Here is an 18989-nt window from a genome sequence, read left to right as displayed (position 1 = left end):
TTGCACCCTGAAGGTTATCATTTGTTTTCCAGAAAAAGCCATGATTTCTGTTCTGCTTCATATAAAGGTTGGAGATGACACATTATCAGCTGTATTAATGTCACTTTTATTCAGTGGTGAAATGTAAATACATACATTATATTGTACCCTCCAGTCAGTGACTGTGATAAGGTAAAGCACACATACTGATATATCTCATATTTTTGTGGTTAACTGTATCCTTACAGAAATATAAAACTATATTTAATTGTAGCCTAAAGAAGTGGCAAACTCTATGTGATCAATACATGAAGCAAATAACCTTCAGCTGACGCTGACTTTGCAGGCTTTGACTTTTTATTAAGCAAAGCTCTAAACGTTTTAACGCAATACTGATTTGGATTTAGAATGATTCCAGCTGTACAAGCAAAAGAATAAAATAAAAAAGAGTCAATGTGGATGACTCAGATGTAGGATGAGAAATGAACTCTGAGACCGGTAGTGTCAAGTAAAGTCACAGACTATGGGAGTTGGGAGTTAGCAGAAATGATGTTCAGAGGAAGACACTCGTGCACACATATAGAAATCTGAGGAGCAGAGTGTCATTTGTGTAACCACATCCTTTCTCCTCAGTGTGGAGAGAAGGAACCCAACACCCCATCGTCCTGTGTGAAAACTCCCCAGTCATCACTAATATGGGCAGAAATATCAACACTTAATATGCCCAAGGGGACCTCAGAGGTCACAGAAGGGGCCCAAGATAAAGAAATACAGCATGAATTCTTGCAGAAAAACAGAAATGATTAATCCTGAGCACATAGCTACAATCCATTCTCATCTATGGTTCAAACTCACCTCCACTCTGGGACTATTACAATGGAAGGGAAGAAGTAAAAAGTTTGAAAGGCTTTGTTTTTTAATCTAAAAAATTAATTAAGGGTCATCTGGTGACTACAATGTCGCCATTTAATCGTCCCATGTTTAAGTTGTTAAGAAAGCTCAGGAGGGTGACATACACCAAGATGGCAGTTAGTGGTTATATTGAGTTTGCTTGTTTTTTCAGTATGTCAGCACAGACCATTTTACATCTAAAAAGAAAAGTAAGTAAAAAGTAAGGCTTCATAGTGAATAGCTGCTCTAAATTGACCACATCGGTCTGTTTTCATTGGTGAGGATACATGCAAGGCCAACCCTGCCGATAGAAATGATTTGTCAAGTTTCAAGGGAGCTGACCTTCAGCACTGAACGTTATTTAATAGAAACAAGCTCACACACTCACACGCTCATATAAATGGCCACAAGCACGCTGGCATACAAGATATGCATGCACAGACAAATAGGCAGTGAAATTCATGCAGAAATACACGTGGACTTTTTACATAATGCTCTGACATGAAAGTAATATAAAAACACAGAGAACACAAGTGTCAAGGGTGAGCGCACGCACAGCGAGCATGAAAACGGAGCAGGGTCACTACATGAGTTACGAGATGACAACAACAATCAGTCAAGCTGAACAGGAGCCTCCCTTTTATCAAAAGTATATCTAAGAATTTTATTCCAGTAAAATAACCTCTTGTCATATTTTAATGAGCCTCCGAGAGAGTACAGGGAGCAAGACATCGCAGACAAAATCGGGTCCAATGCTGCCACCCATGCGAGCCATGGAGTAGTGCGCCTGGCGATCGCTGCAACGCAATTGTTCTGCTAGGGGGCGCACCCCTGTCACTAACCTCTCTCTCTCTCTCTCTCTCTCTCTCTCTCTCTCTCTCTCTCTCTCTCTCTCTCTCTCTCTCCCTCTCTCTCTCTCAGTCCCTACCAGGAGATGCCGGAGACTGACTGCAGCTCTCCTTTCATTCATGCTGAGCGCTGCTCTCCTGTGCGCACAGAACTGCAGAGCTGAGCCTTGGAACCGGCGCTACTGCTGCTGTCTGACAAGCCCGCCGGGAATGGAAACGTCTTCTGCTGCAACTCTGACATTATAAAGTACATGCCAAGCAGGACGTTTGAGAAGGACGATTTCATCAGTAAGGACATGCAAACTTTCTGTGGTTGTTTATCATCTCTCTGCTCTCCTTGGACCCTCCCCTCCCCCCCATTTTTTGTTATATTCGAAATGTTAGTGACATTCTTTTCCTCCTTTGACCCTTCCTCTTCCCTTAAACTTTCCTCCTTTATACCTTCTTACCTTCTTACCTTATAGTAAGCGCACACATGGACCGGTCTGTGCTGCAGGAGAAATCGGGGTTTGTGTCTTTTAATGTTTGCGCTTCGTAACATCGCGTTGGTGAGGGTTGCGCACACTGGGCGAAGCAGCCAGCTTCATGCTGATGTTGCGGATGGACTATGTCCGAAATTACAGAACGTCATCTTTTTTTTCTTTAATTTTCATCTTTTGATGGAATTGCTCAAGTTGGTAAAGATTGCTTTACTTCACTGACAAGGATCCGCGGAGTGTATGTCGATAGGCTGTTAGAGCATGCTTCACGGCGGTGTCTTATCTCCACATGCCTGAGCTGTTTAACGTTCAGACGGCGCATTTGAGGTCGTATGAGTATTATAGGAATGATGTCCCAATAGTAGTGCCATCAGTCTCTGGCCTTTGCTCATCACTTCAGACACACAAGCCGAAGTAAAAATTATTGTTTGACTTTTGGATCTGTAACAGTTCTGCGCGCTTGCATATGTGCATATATATTATTGCGTGTTTGTATGGTTTTGTGCAGTGTGACCGTGATGGTGTGCGTGTGTGTCTGCGGCTGTTTGTGCTTGTTTATGTGCAAAATGTAAATGTTTGAACCTGTGTGTAAGCATGAGTAGTGTTTGACCTAAGTCTGACAGTCTGTATAAGAGAGAGTGAATATGGAAGGTATACATGTGTGTGTTTGCCCCTTCTCCACCCACATGTAAACATGAACATAGCTTCATCATTGTGAAGTCACACAAACAAGCTCTGACAGTTTTGTGTCACCTTATGAATTTTTGACTGAATGCGTAGGTGAGGTAGACTGATTTTGAGAAACTACGGGCATCAAGCCACCAATTTGGATGCCAAGCCTACAGCAAAGAAGAACTCTTTTTAGGTTGTGTGTGTATGTGTGTGCTTACGTGGAGTTTTCTCTCGGCATATTCCAAGCATCCTCATCTCCTCTCTCTTAACTTATCTCTCTCGAGGGTGAACTTGTGAGGATGTTGTGAGCTACGGAGGAGATGTGAAGAGATGAGAAGAAAGACATCTCCCCCTCTCCTTCTTTTGTGTGTGCATGTGTGTGTGTGTGTGTGTCATGAGGCCTATTCAGACCTTGCATTAAGATTAAGGAGGGCCTATGCTGCGACTCGTTGATAAGGTGGAAACCCTGAGCATCACCTCCACTTTGGGGCTGAGGCGTGACATGGGAAGTGACTGCATGCATGGTTATGCTGACATGATGATTGGAAAACATATTAGTTCCCGTTACAGCGGCAGACACACTGTTTCAGAGGATTTTGCCAAAAATGAGTCACAATCAGATGCCAGCGACAGCGGCGCTGCATGTGCTTTGAGCTCCATGGAACCTTATTACCTAGTTTATTCTTGGAGTCTTTTATTATTAATTTGCTCTTAGAGGATATGATCCTCTTTTTCTGCTCTCTATGTATTCACCTTTCTATGTATTATAGACATCCTGCGAGGGCTGTAACCACTGCTCAGTCACATTTCCAATGCTCAGATACTGTTTTTTGTTCTTTCCTTTTGTCATATGTTCTTTCTTCCTTCTTTGTTCTTTCCTTCTTTTTTTTCAATTTTCAAGAGAGAAAATGACATCAATTAAGAAGGGACTGATGTGGTTCTGGACATGATATCATATCATGTATCTGTAAATTTAAGACTAATAAGATTATTTCATGGAATTTTCTAGGATGTTTATCTTGTACTGCATATGACAAAAATATGAATGGAAAACACAGAGAAAGAAAAAGAGTTGTGTGAGTAGTGTGTCTTGTTTTTCTTTCTTTCTGTAATAGAAATGCGACCTGTCCAGGGCGTACCGCATCCCTTGCCCAGTGATAGCTGGGTTATTGCAGGAAAGGTTTTGCCTGGATGCAAACACAAACACTAATCGCCATAGGGAGTGTGTGTGTGTGTGTGTGTGTGTGTGTGTGTGTGTGTGTGTGTGTGTGTGTGTGTGTGTGTGTAAGGGTCAGGTGGGGGTAGAGCCATGTCTGCGCTCTCAGTCTTCTGTGGCTCAGACCCTGGCTGAGATGAGAACCCCAGATGATTGACAATGCACCCCATGGTCTGTCTGCTTCTAGGCACTTCATACCTCAAGTGCCTGTAATAAATAAGGTCGTGAGAAGAGGAGCAGAGCAGGATTACAATAAAGCAGATTGATGAAGCAGTTTGAACTTATTCAGTTTGAGAAACTTCTTGAGTTTAAGTTGAAGGGTTATTTTTTCACGAAGCCCTCAGAGAGCTACATTTAAATACTGTATGGAGCTGACTGACCATTCATTTAAAATGATCCCAATATTAACTAGAATTGCAGCTCTCCTATTGAAAGAACAAAAACAAAAAACACCGACATTAGACGTAAAACCAGGGAGTCGAGAGCTAGATAAGACTCCCTGGGTTGCAAACTGTACATGAAATCCTCTTAGATGAGTGTCCGATCTCAGGGATGAGTTAGTGTTGGGTCGACCAATTACAAATCTAAAAAGACTGAATGGTTCAGGGATATTCAAGCAGGTGTAAGTCACTGGCTTTAAGCATATGAGAGTTGTACAAGGATCAAAAATAAATGCTAACCTTAAACCGAAGGTTTGTATTTGATGATCAGAAGAACATCCTGACAGCCTGCTTTTTTAATACATGAGAATACTACTGGGATATTCCTAAGAACCCACAGTGAAATGTCTATAGACTGTGCTGAACCAACTATGAAAATTATGATTGATATGAAGCCTCTTCACAACATGTACATCAAGCACGACCCTGTGTTTCATCATTGATATTATAGGACATTGTACTCTTTTGTTGATACTAAAGGAGATAAATCGACTTTGTCACTGGCTGATTGAGAAAAGGAGGGAAAAACAAGACAAAGTGTTAACAACCCCCAATTTTAATCTGAACGAAACAGACAGAGGAATTAACTGATGAGGTGGGGATGTGAGTTAAATAAAAAGAGGGAGAGATGGAGAGAAGCAATGGAGCTTTTAAATTCCTAGAACTGTTTTGATGCTGCCTCTGCAGTGAAAGGCCATAGCAGATCAAACAGGGCAGGTAGATTGAAATAGTTCCTCTTGTAAGGGGAAGAGACGCTTTGACACTGTACCGGTGTGACAGGTAACTGCAAGACGGAGGAGGCAGATGCTTTCGTGTGCTGTCTGATTGCAAATGCTTGCTTCCCAAGTTCAAAATAAGTTCAAAGTAGGACTTGCGAAGAGCTTTTTGATTGTTGTCAGCATCCGTGTTGGAAAGAGAAGAACGGCATGTGAGTGGGTGGGGGAGTTATTTCTGTGAGCAAGGAATAATTCTGCCGTTGTTTTGTCAGCAATTAAAAGTATTTCAACAAACCATTTTCCTCCACTGCTGCAGACCATGCAGCATGTGTTTCTTGTCCCAAATGGCCAATTTCTGCCTTATGTTCTGCGCTGTCTGAACAGTCAAGGCAGCAAATAATCAGTGTGTATGTATCTGTGAGTATACTTGCATGCATTACCCCTATCTCAGTGTGTAGCTATGCGAAATGACTGAACTTCCTGCTCTCAGGAATCAGTCCAATCCACATGTCCCTGCACACACACACACACACACATGACTGGACGTCCTCCCTTTATCTTCTTGTCTTTGTATATATTTGCCAAGGTCGAATATAGACTTGGTTCTTGTTTTTTCCGTACATGGCTTTTAGATCCAGATCTGTCTTCTGTTATCTGTTACTGCTGGATACACTCGTCCTGGGGAGGGACGTACAGGAGGGAAATGTTAAAAGGAGCAAAAGGGAAAGGATGACACAGGGAAGGAAAAGGCCACTACAAGAGTACGGTTCTTGGATACCATATCCTGTATCTGAACTCTAAAATGAAGCCTTTAAGCACAAAGAATGGTTTTACAGTGATACAGTCAAGTAAATCACAAAAAGCAAAGATGAGATGTTGCAACTTTGTCCACACGAAAGACTTGTTTAGTGGTGTTTAGGAAGCCATTTGAATTTCACTCAAAATAGTAATGAGAAAATTCTGTGGGTGGACAAGGGGCACAGTTAAAACAGTTAAAATGAACATTGTGAAGTGGCTAAATGTTAAAAGCAATGTTAAAGAGATGAGTTTAAAGAGTAAAAAGATGAGTGAAAGTGGTAATATGCAGTATGCACTGCTATCTCTGCTTCCTGCTGAGGGGAGGGGAAGTGAGCACATGAATGAGGCTGAAGAAGTTAGAGTGTAGGAGAGGTGAAGAGGTTAAATTGGAAGGTACTGAGAGATGCTACGTTTCTTTTTGACTTTCAGGTGATCAGTGGAAAAAAGCAAAGGAAATTAAAACCAATAAAGAAAGTCTTTCCTAAGCAAAGAAAAGAAAGTCAGATTAGGTAGTTTTCTTTGTTCCTCTCTCCTATTTATGAAGATGAACAAAACGGCTTTGACAGAATCTTGAAATGGCATATAGGTATAGGTATGCCAGGCTAGGTTACCACATGATGTGTCTTAACAGCCTCAGAGATCCCCGTGTTTTCCTCTAGAACAATAAAACCATTCCGACTCCACTATGGCAATGACACTTGTGGCTCAAAGACTCTGTACATTTAGGGATAGGAAAAAAACACCACTGTGGCCTTTGTAACCTTTGTAATTATTTTGGAGTTATCTTGGTTTCTGAATGGTTGTGGTCCTGGTTTTGGGGCTTAAGTACAGTTTTTACTGATTTGTGTTTATAATCTGAACTAACAAACTGTTGACATTAGATGGGGAAGTATGCGGTTGCATTTATTTAAAATGTATATAAATAAAGGAAAAAATTAAGTGGAAAAAGGAAGCAACGACTGCAAAATTTTGCAGAAAACAACTGAGGCGAGGTTTACAAATGAGAAATAGTAGAGGCACAGAGGCAAAGAGAGAGTGGCGGTATTCCAGGCAATGTTCAGTTGAGAGAAGTCAGAGAAAATGAGGGATAGAAACAAAGACGCCAGGGCTAAATGCCAGTTCTGGTCTTTCTGGAAGTGATTAGAAATTGTGATTGAGGAGAAAAAGAACAGTTGGAAACAGGGAAGAAATAGTGAGAAAGTGACATGGATGACTCTCTTGAAGACAGTGGCTTTCTCGTCTTGATTTTGATGACTAGGCTCAGAGTAAATCTCTTTATAGTCGATATCTCCATCCTGATCATAGCTGTTTACATTCCACCGCGGGCTAACGCTAAGCTAGCGCTAGAGGAGCTGTACTGTCTGATCAGCAGGCAGACGAACTCCAACCCAGAGGCAGCTGTGATTGTGGCTGGAGACTTCAATCATGTGAATCTCAAAGCAGTGCTTCCAAAATTCTACAAGTCCATACACTTTCCAACCAGAGACAATAACACACTGGATCAAGTTTACTGCAACATCTCAGGAGCTTACAAGGCTGCAGCAGCTCCTCACCTGGGCTCATCTGACCACATCTGCGTGCAGCTGATACCAGCATACAAACCTCTGATCCACAGGACAAAACCAACCACCAAAACAGTTCAGGTATGGACTGAGGAGGCTTCTTCAGCACTACAGGACTGTTTTGAACTCACTGACTGGGAAGTGTTCAAAGATGGCTCAGACCTGGAGGCCTACACATCATCCGTCCTGGACTATGTGCAGTTCTGCACTGATGCTGTCCTACCCACAAAGTCCATCAAGGTGTTTCCCAACCAGAAACCATGGTGTGACAGCATAGTGCGGTCTCTACTCAAAGCTAGAGACGCAGCCTACAGGTCAGGTGACAGGCTGGCCTATAGCAGGGCCCGGAGGGAGCTGAAGAAGGGCATCCAGCAGGCCAAACACAGATACAAACAGCGCCTCGAGGAGCACTTCACCGACAACAACCCGCGTGAAATGTGGAGAGGCATCAGAACCATAACAGACTACAGGAACAGCAACCAGCAGTTCAACCATGACCCCCTTCTGCCTGACACTTTAAACAGTTTCTTTGCACGCTTCGACACACCTGGCAGCAGAGAGACTGTCCAACCTCCACAGCCAGAGGAGCAGCCCCAGCCCCTCGTCCTGCAGCAACACCAGGTCAGCGCCACGCTGAGGAGGATCAACATCAGCAAAGCTGCAGGACCAGATAAGGTGTCAGGTCGGGTCCTGAAGCTGTGTGCCCATCAGCTGGCTGGAGTCTTCCTGGACATTTTCAACCTGTCCCTGCAGCTCGCTTCAGTTCCTGTCTGCCTCAAGTCCTCCATCATTGTGCCGGTGCCAAAAAAATCCGCTGTCACCTGCCTCAACGATTACCGTCCTGTTGCTTTAACACCGGTAATCATGAAGTGCTTTGAGAGGATGGTCTTAAGTCATATCAAGGACGTTATCCCTGCTACTCTGGACAGACATCAGTTCGCCTACAGGGAGAACCGATCGACAGAGGACGCAGTCTCATTAGCACTGCACACGGCCCTGACTCACCTGGAGCATCCTAACATTGATTAGAGACTTTCTCACCCACAGGCCACAAGTGGTGAGAATTGGGGACCGTACATCATCTACACTGGTCCTGAGCACAGGGACACCGCAGGGATGTGTGCTCAGCCCGGCCCTCTTCACCCTGTTCACACATGACTGCACTGCCGTTCACCCCACAAACATGGTTGTGAAGTTTGCAGATGACACCACCGTAGTGGGTCTCATATCGGACAACGACGAGACTCGCTACAGAGAGGAGATCCAGCACCTGACAGGATGGTGTTCAGACAGCAACCTTGTCCTGAACACCAGCAAGACCAAGGAGGTCATCGTGGACTTCAGGAGATCCAGGAGGAAGGAACACACCCCTCTCCTCATTCATGGGGAGGAGGTGGAGCGGGTGGACAACATCGAGTTCCTTGGCATCCACATCACATCTGACCTCACTTGGTCCACGCATACATCTCACCTGGTGAAGAAGGCCCAACAAAGGCTCTTCTTCCTCAGGAAGCTGAAAAGGACTGGACTCTCCTCTCAGCTTCTGACAAACTTCTACAGAGCCACAATAGAGAGCATCCTCTGTCTGAGTGCAACAGTGTGGTATGGGAGCTGCACTGTACAGGACAGGAAGGACTTGGCCCGGGTGGTGAAAACCGCACAGGGGATTGTTGGGAGTCCTCTCCCACACCTGAACTCAATATATGACAGCCGGGTCCAAAGGAGGGCTGGCCGTATAGCTGCAGACCCCCAGGCCACGAACTGTTTGTGCCTCTTCCCTCCAGGAAGAGGTTCAGGAATATAAAGACCAACACAAACAGACTGAGACACAGCTTCTTCCCCAGAGCTGTGAAATCCATCACCCCATCTCCTCACATACCCCCCCATCCAGAGACTGAGCATTAAACCCCTGCAGATGCCAGATAGACTCTGATACTGCACTGCACCTTGTCTAAACATGCTGCTATACATGCAATATTCATACTGGTCACTTTAAATATCCTTGATTGCACTACTACCTCTCATCTCATCTTATTTTATTCTTAAATTCTATTTTTTATTTTAAGTTGTTATTCTATTTTATATTTCCTATTCTATATTTATATTATTTATATATCTCAGGTCTGTACATTTATACCAAGAGCTGCTGAACAGAATTTCGTTGTGCCTTGCATAATGACAATAAAGATTCTTGATTCTTGATTGATCCTTGATATATGCCATGTGACAATACTGTATTGCTTTGACCCATAGCAGCAGGTAATATTTCATCAGAACATTGGAAGGTATTGCCAGAGGAACAAAACAAAGTACTGTCTTTTCAAATACCTATCTAGAAACTAAATAATTCGGTTAACAGAAGTCATGTATTGTATGTAAGTGCTGAATATGTGCAGAAATGTTTTTTGGAGGAAAGGCTCTGACCTCCCAACAAGGAGGCAGCAAGTTCACTATCTACACTATCAGCAGCAACAGTAGTGACTGTCCAGTGGTGCGAAGAGTCAGAACAGTAATTCACTTGAGTAGGCTGAGGCAGTAAGATTTAGACCATGGCCTCACAACCATGAAGTAATATGTTCAAATGCTCAAAAGCACTTACAGTGACTTATAATTGTAGGAGTTACATTTAGGGGAATTTTTCAAAGAAGCACTTGGTTCTTGGTTGCTTTGGACATAAAACCAAGGATTTAGTAGCATCCTAAAAAGTTTAAAGGTATATACTCTAACAAGCCAGGGCTGACTCAACTGTTCAGTTTTGATTGTTGCAAAAAAAATTATCCAGAGTTTAATCATTCCCTATTTCCACTGTGGGCCCAAACAAAGTACCCAAGATAGAAAGAAAGGATGAAAACAAAGAAGGAAGAAAGACCATATGACAGAAGGAAAGAACAAAAAACAGTATCTGAGCATTTCATCACAGTGCCAACAGAAACAATTTACCAGCTGGGGATAAAAGCAAGGTAAACAGACATCGCCATCGATCTTGTGCTTGAAAGGTTTTGAGAGGGATCCTGGCAGGTCCCTTTTGGCTCTGCCATGAAGAAGCTGCAGCAAAATGACAGGAACCACTGTCAGCACAGATATGCTGAGTCAGCGGGTACAGTGGCACTCCCCCAGTCATCATGTGCGTGGCAGTGTGCGGACACTCATTTCATTCCATTGAGTGCTTAGGAAAACTTGCATGTGGCATCTACAATACATTTTGCCATTTGATTTCCTTGGGCTTTGATTGTGTAAGCGATTTTTCACCAAAGTGTGCAATGACACAGCTTCTGGTGCGGAGAGGCTGGTAAAATTGGTCACTCACCTCAAGTGGATATTTATCTCTAACTGTAGGAGGAAGGAGAAACACAACATACCTTAGTTGTACTTAAAAATAACAGAACTTGAGGTGCTTTTTTTTTAATCTTACCTCTTATACTGCCTATAATTTCCTTGAATTCTGTCTCAAATAAGGATATAGCTGATAAGATAGCGCCTTGAAGTTTTCTGTTAAAAAGCAGCGGTGCTTAGGCATCTCCATGGCCATCAAAACTGCCCTGTGTATCGTGAATCGTATAGTGTGGTGACACATGGGAAATCATTTTAAGGCAAGCAGATGGGCAATTTAGCTTTTAAAGAATACAGCGGGTGCACATAGAAATTGTAGAGAAAGTGTTGAGTTTGGTGGAAGCAGCAGTGACCACAGGAGATGCTTTTGTCTAGTGAGATGAATTTACTCAATACCCTCTGCCTAATGGGGCTGTCTGTTATTTTCTGTATTCCTTTCTCTTTCTCCACAGTTCAGATACTGTATGTTATTCTCTTCGCGTCTGTTTATTTTCTGTATGCCTCACTTCCTTTGTCTCTTTCTTTGGGGTGTTTGTGTTACTTTGAAACAGCCTAAAGAATTCCATGTATTTAAATGTAACCCCTTAAATAATACGTTTTTAAATATTAAATATTCAAGGGCTTTTCATCAAGCAAACAGCTGTGTTTTTGTCCACTTAGCCAGGTCAGAGTTGTATAACCCAGTTGTACAACCTCATGGAAAGGTGTCTTACTTACATAATCTTTTGCTAATCTACTTTTTTGGTAAGAATGAACAATGAAGGAGCTCCATTTTGCTTCTTTGTTTTTTGTCTTGATCTAATGTGTCTTTCAGACACAACCTTGGCTCATTCTCAAAACTGTTACAAAAGAATATTCTCAAACATTTGTTGGTGTTTGGAGCACAGGTCTTACATTTACACAGAAATATGTTTGAGGGATCTCTGTGTAGCAGTTGCATGAATGTGCCTTCAAAAAAAATGTTGATTCTAAACATTCATTAAACCCAGTTTTAGTAGATCTGCAGACGGCGTTCACTTGTGGATGACCAAAATTGGTCGATGGGGCTATGCACTCATCGGCTGTTCCAACACCACAGCAGTGGCAGAGTTCCTAAAAATAAAAGACAGAAATTCCTGACCTTTAGCCATCATGAACATACTTTGATGATCCAGATCCAAGAATTATATCACATCTTAGCTCTTGCATCTTGGCCACCTCCGTGATTATTTTCCTTTACCTGTTTGCAGTATTGTTGATGCATGCTCAACTGTCTTTGGCCGTATATTAAGTTCTAAACGATCAGTCCCAAATTTTAAAGTCAAATCAGTTCATTTGAAATCTGGCCCACACATAGAACTTGCACCAAGTGACACTAGTGTCTTGAACACTGCAGCTTCTCCATAAAATAAAATGAATCAAAGGAGACTTTTGCCACAGGTGACCAGAAATGGCAGAAACAAAGTGAAGTGCAGAAAATTTCAGACACAGTGGAGAAGTTAAATTTTGTTCACAGAAAACGAGGAGAAGTGCATCTGTTTGATATGCAATGAAGCTGTTGATGTGATGAAAGAGTACATTATACGTCAACACTATGTGTTCGGTATGTGACCCTGAGTGGAAAAAGTTTGGTCATCTCTGTGTTCACATCATTTTCTTTCTCATAATTCCGCTTCTCTTAAATTCAGTCACTTCATGTTTTCTTTTTGCAGTGTGTATGACTGTTCTCTCTCCGTTCACTCTGACTGCTACTGTTGGTTTTAGAGTTCTCAGCAGACTGACTAGAGGAGGCTTTGCTGCAGGCAGCCCCTCCTCTCTAATGAGAGCAACGGAGCTGTTCGCTGCACTTCTGTGCTCAGTGTGTGTGTGTGTGCATGTGTGTGTATTTGCGTTCTTAGTACTGTGCGTACATGGAGGCAGTGCTTCAGTGTTTGTGTGTGGTTTTGTGAAATTGCTTGTGTGAAACTTGATGTGTGTGTTTGCATCAGCATGTTTCTATGTGTAGCTATGGGGTTTGTTTTTGAGCACGTGTGCATGGGTGTGTGTGTGTGTTCCATGGCTTGTGTCTCCACACTCTTTTAAATTCTTTCCTCTTGTGAAACCGAGGAAACTGAGCAGTTTATATGGCTGTTGAACACAACGTTTCATTTTCCCACTGTGTGCTGATGTAGTTGACTGACTTTGACTGTGTTCTCATGGAGGAGTTCAGCTCCGTGTTTCTTCTTTTCACTTTATGCTTACCTGCACTTGTGTGTGTCTTTGTGTGCCTTTACTGTGTATATACTATATTTCCTGTACTGTGCAGGTGCTCAGGTTTTAGTCAAACATGCCTTGTATTCCTGACTTTTAAAACCAGTGATGGCTATTATTAAGCTATTTTTTTAATTATTAAATAATGTTGTTTTTGGTGACCAGCAAATTTAATGCTGCTTCCAAAAAGTAATTCCAATGAAATACATATGTGTTAGCACACACACATACCACACAACATTAAAACCACCAGCCTGTGAATAACACTGGTTGTTATGATGTTCTTCTGGGAATCCTGGGACATGGCATTTATGTGGATGCTATTTTGATATGTACCATCTCCGAAACGTTGTTGCAGATCAAGCACACCTCCATGGTAATGGAGTGGTGTTCCTTGCATCCTGGTGCCACCTAAGCAAGGCGCACACACCCTGCCATACATGGGATCCTGTACATGTATAAAAGAAAATCTGATGCATTAGGCCAGTCCATCTTCCATTGCTCTCCAGTTCTGATACTAACATGCCCATTGTCGTCGCTTTTGGCAGTAGACAGGGGTTAACATAAGCATTCAGATTGGTCTATGGCTTCAGAACCCCATACAAAACAAACTGGGAACCACTGTGTGTTCTGCCTCCTCTCTATCTGAATCAGTATTATTGAGTTATAGTAGCTCATCAGATTTCATTCCCCATGTATGTAGAAAAAGTACACTGTAAAATAGTTACAATAAAATTAAACTTACTGGCAACAATTATACAGGATTTTACTGTAATGTTTACCGTCGATATACTGTAAAACATATTTACAGTATTGGTGTAGTTACTCTAAAATAAAAAATAACAACAATTTAACAATTAAATACTTTGATTCAAGTTGTTGCTGGCTTACTAACTGTACAAATAAAAACAGTTAAGCACTGTTGTTTTATAATGTTCTTCTATGTGGCAATACATTACTATTAATAGTAGGTAGCAATGGTCACTGTAAATTTACATTCTCACTGTACAATTTAAATACTGTTTTAATATTGCTCATCAATAAGAGAATGACCCATATAAATAAAAAAAACATTAAAATAACTACAGAAAACGAGAAAACTGTTGACCCAATTATATGTTTAATACAACAGAAACATGAACAAAGTCAGTTTGTCAATCAAAGTCACTGAAGTCCCTGATGAAGGAGATTACACAGGGGTTCATGTCTGAAGTCTTCTGCTTCACCATTCTCCCATCTTCCAACTCATCTGCTCCTTGGCATTGCACTTGCTGGAGTCAGGATTAATCCTGACCAACACCTATAAAAATGAGTAAAGGGGATGTTGAACATAGCTGGTTCACGGCCCGAAAAGCAGACAATGTAACTTTTTCCTGCTCCTAGTCATGGAGCTACTGATGCTAATGATGCTACTTGCCAGTTCTGTGAAGTCCAGTTACCTGAAGTCCTGATGGTGGAACTAGGGTTCCAGAATGTAAAGTCCTGCAGTGGTCAAGTATAGAAAAAACGTTAGCTAGCTTTAAGCAGATATCTTTCTCGGCTTAAAAGACTGTTTGCTCAGTTAGTGCCATCACTACATATTACTACCTACCTGGCGCGCACACATGTACACAAAAATAATAAACACAAACACAAGACAAAGCCTTGTGTTATTAACCAAAGTCCTACCGATAAGTCACAGAGGGTTCTATTCTGTCACTTACGGAGTCAGAACTGCAGTTGCCGTGGCTGCATTGTTCGTGTCCAGTATTGCAACAATGTGATTGGTCCGACTAAGCACGACCATTGAACTCGGCTCTTTTGATCCTCTTTGATCTTTCTAAAAGCCCACCACCAAATGGTCATTGTAACAACAGTAACTAAGGTGGCTTAAAATAAAGTAATATTCCAATAATAAGTCAGTATGAGTAAAACGTCACAATTATGAGTTAAGAAGACATAAATATGTTAAGATGAAAGGTGAAACCTATGATAAAAAAACAGTTGAAATTATGAGATAATCATTGTTTATATTCTAAGATACTTTTTAAGATTAAGATTACTTTACTGTTTACAGTACTATTCTGGCTACTGTGATTTTCTTTACAGTAACCCTCTGTGTAGTGTGATTTTTACAGTAATATTCACACTGCTGTGATTTTGTTTTGTGGTCAAGGTTTTACTGTAAAATGTACAGCATTCTACTGTAAACATTACTGTGTTTACTACAGTACATAACCTTAGATAACCTTAGATCTTACTTAGATTTCACAGCCATTTGTTACAGTGTAGCTAGAATACATTCCTATAATAACAGAAGAATGTGTTCCATTATGTGATTTATAACTGAAACAAATCACTTCACTTCTCTTCACTTTACTTCTTCTTCTACATCAACATTTTAACACCCAGCTCTCTGTTGTGTATCAGTGTGCTCTTAGTGTCACTGTCAAGTAAGTATGATGAGCCTATTCCACACATGTCTGATGTGTTGCCACAGCGGCTGTGGGGATTACTCTCAAGGCTTCACAGAGAGAAAGAGAAAGGAAATAAAAAAGGCATGAAAGTTGTGGATTGACCATAAAGCTGAAGGGATTAGAAGGGGTTAAACTGCAGGGCGGTATAAAGATGGCATTTCTGTGTGTGGATGAAGACAGTTTAAGACAGTTTAAGTCTTATACCTACAGATTGAAGGCCTTTTGTGTAAAGTGAGGACATTTTAGCCTTTTTGGCTGTTTTGAAGGTTAAAACTCAGTTTTAGGGCAAAGGTTACAATTAGGTTATGATTAGTGTTAGGGTTAGGGTTAGGGTAAGGGTTGGGCTTTTAGTTGAGATGGTTAGGGTTAGGGTAAGGGGCTAGGGAATGCATTATGCCATTGAATGTCCTCACAAAGATCGCCATACAAGAATGTGTGTGTGTGTGTGACCCATAACTACCATGGGGCAGCCGTGGAGTTCCTGAGCCACACTGTACTGAATTACTGATGGGCTTTTCTCTACACGCTGATGCTGAGAAGCAAAAAAAAAAAAAAAAGGAGAGAAATACTGAGCGGAGAATGAGGGGGAGTGTGTTTTTCTGCACAAGGGAGAGTTGGAGAGACAGAAGGAATGAGGGATTGCTGCTAGTCTATTTAAGAGTGACTTAGTGGCTATTTGTAACATACTGCAGGAATACAGTGCAAAGCCTCCGTTCATCATCCCAAATCCGTACACTGATGTTACAGAAGTAAATTTTTAAGTTACATGAGAAACCAGAATAAAGAGACTCTTTCTTATAGTAAATCTAGAGTTAGATTCAGTTTATTGCTGTTAATACCCACAGGGATGCAACTTATTGTCTATATTTTCAAAATTTCTGCACAAGAGAATGACATTTTTAATTGTTTCTCTCTTTTTTTTTCTCCACACTTGCTGTCAAATTAGCTGTGATGCCTTTTTATGTTTACTATTAAAAGAGGAGCCAGATGGTAGCCTCTCATCTGTCTCATGATGTTAGGTCTGACACTTGCCTAAATTACAAACACATTTCCCACAAACTTTGTTGTTTTTATCTCTTGGAAAGGACAAGGGTATATAGTTGTGATAGAAGTCTTTGAGTACTTTTGACATTTTTCTTTTGAGCACATCCTCACTGTTCATTAATTAGGCTCTACTCTTACCTAAACAAATAATCCGTAAGGTACAACAAGGCATTTTGTGAAAAAAACATTTTTACACAAGATATTTTTCAACAGAGCTGCTCGTCTTTTGAAATAACATTTCAACCAGGAGAGTTTCACTGTTAATTCAAGCCTTCAAATTTCTCCAGCGGCTACTGACTAAATGAAACGTTAATTTCTCTCTGTTTCTCGTGTGATTTATCCATGACTCTAACCCTGTAGGATTTACAGCATTCATGCTTTCAAACAGCCTAGACTCTCTTTTTTTCTCTCTCTCTCCCTTCTCATCCCACCAGTTTTGGCAGCCTCTTTGGGGTTTAGGTTCTGGAAATGATTAGCGTGCTAGACAGACCAATCAGATAAGGCGGCTGCAGCGGCTGCAGAGGGTCATGGGTAAGGGTGAGAGTTCACATTCCTTCCTTTCTGATTATATCCACTCTTCACACTGTTACACTGTAAACTATCACAGCTGTGTGAGTGCATGCGTGCCAAAATGAAGGCTTCTCCATATTGCATTGCAATTGTTTCAAGAGCATGACATCACAAAGACTGTCTGTGTGACACACATTGTCATAATTGTAGAGGACATTTCTGCATAAAACTATGATTGTTGTGGAGGGGATTTGGAATTTGCTTCATGTGCAGCTGTTGTTCTGAAATCCTTTTCCTATGTCCAAAGAGAACCAAACATTGAGAATTGGGCCAGGCTAAGCTTGAACATGGCTAATGGAGCCATGGATTTTTATGTGTTTGTACTGGTTCAGGGTTTCTGGCACTCTGCTTCACGCTTAGAGTCTCAGTGCATTTTTTCCACACTTTGCAGGCTGGAAAAAAGGGCTACAGGGCCAGTGCAAGAGCTTTATACCCCTGTGTGCACAAACACACTCACACGTGCAAAGACACACATTTCCATTCAAGCCTGCGCCCTCGGTTGACCTCTTCACATGGACGCTTGCACATGTGCACATATATCAACCTGACTCAGTTTTCTGTACACATAATTATTTAAGTCACAATTTGCCCAGGAGTGCAAAGAGAAATCAGTGCTAAATCTTCCAAGGAGCCAGATTGCTGACATTTGTGTTTTGGTTATGTCTTCACATTACGGCTGCTGATGCCTTGTTTATGTGAAATGTGTGCCTCCTGGCGAAAGTGTATGTCAGCCTCAAGTGACAGGGCGAACGGGATTGCCACTCGAATGCAACGATTGTATCAACTCAAACATCTGGTTCTCTCTGTGTGAGCATGAGTGAGTTGTAGACCAGAGTCTTACCCCACCCCAGAGGTCCTTCAGGGAAATGAATGGGGCCAGTGCTTGCCAGATTAACAGATTTTATTACCGTAAATGGAACTTGTTTTCACAATTTTTGAAGCCTTTCTTTTTCATAGTCATGCAGACATAATCAGTATGCATCCCTTGACTAGTTCTTGTGTTGCTCTGTTTTTGGACTGATGTTTATTGTTCTGTGTGTTAAACATGCTTTGGTTAAATAAGCCCAACAGATATCTGGTCCTGCTCAATTAGTTGACATAAGAACATTATACATTAGTAGTTTCTTAACTTTCTTCGTATCTCATTATCGGTTGTGGGTGAGTAGCTGTTGGCCTAGGCCCTGTGTCCTGCTTTATTGGCATTCGCTGGACTGCTGTCGGCATGTCAGGACAGATCACTCTGACGGGCTGCTTAAATTAGTGAACCAGTGACGGGAAGAGAAATGGAAGTGAAGAGAGCGTACATAGACATTTCTTTTCAGATTGATTGATCGATTGACTTTATTTGATAAATTTAAGAAAATGCGATACACACTGCATACAATACTAAGATCCATCAGGATGATGTAATATAGTCACATGACTTATTTCCATTGCAGTCTATGAAGTTTAGGCTAATAGGTAGGCAGGAAAAGTATATGACATGTATGTGCTACTGATATTTCACATTTTAACCTTAAATGACGAACACTGACTATTACCACCTTTTACTATTGAGATTTATTTCCTCTCGCTGAAGCACATAATGTAGTCTTTGCTGTGTGTTCAAGTGCAACTTTCTTTATTACTAAACTGTGGCTGTTTCACTTGTGCTCAGAGAACTGTTGAAGCAGAGCCATCTCAACTAGAGTTTTTTAAGTCTCGTTGTGTTTTGTGATGAAAACGTTCAAAAAGCTTATGGGGCCAGACAAAAACAAAC

The 18989-nt window shown here is 41.6% G+C and overlaps 1 protein-coding gene across 2 annotated transcripts in view; it reads left to right on the top strand.

Moving 5' to 3' along the window:
* The first annotated feature begins 1844 nt into the window (after nucleotides 1–1844).
* LOC125013276 (plexin-A1-like) overlaps nucleotides 1845–18989 on the top strand; it is a 286335-nt gene continuing 269190 nt past the window's right edge. For both annotated transcript variants that reach the window (XM_047593791.1, XM_047593782.1), the window contains exon 1: nucleotides 1845–2006. The gene's annotated coding sequence lies outside the window, so the exon portion shown is untranslated. The remainder of the gene's footprint in view (nucleotides 2007–18989) is intronic.

The sequence above is a fragment of the Mugil cephalus genome, chromosome 1, assembly GCF_022458985.1.
Source record: "Mugil cephalus isolate CIBA_MC_2020 chromosome 1, CIBA_Mcephalus_1.1, whole genome shotgun sequence".
In the NCBI taxonomy this organism is placed as follows: Eukaryota; Metazoa; Chordata; class Actinopteri; order Mugiliformes; family Mugilidae; genus Mugil; species Mugil cephalus.
Note: the sequence above shows the minus strand (reverse complement) of the source record. Positions and strands in the feature narration are given on the sequence as shown.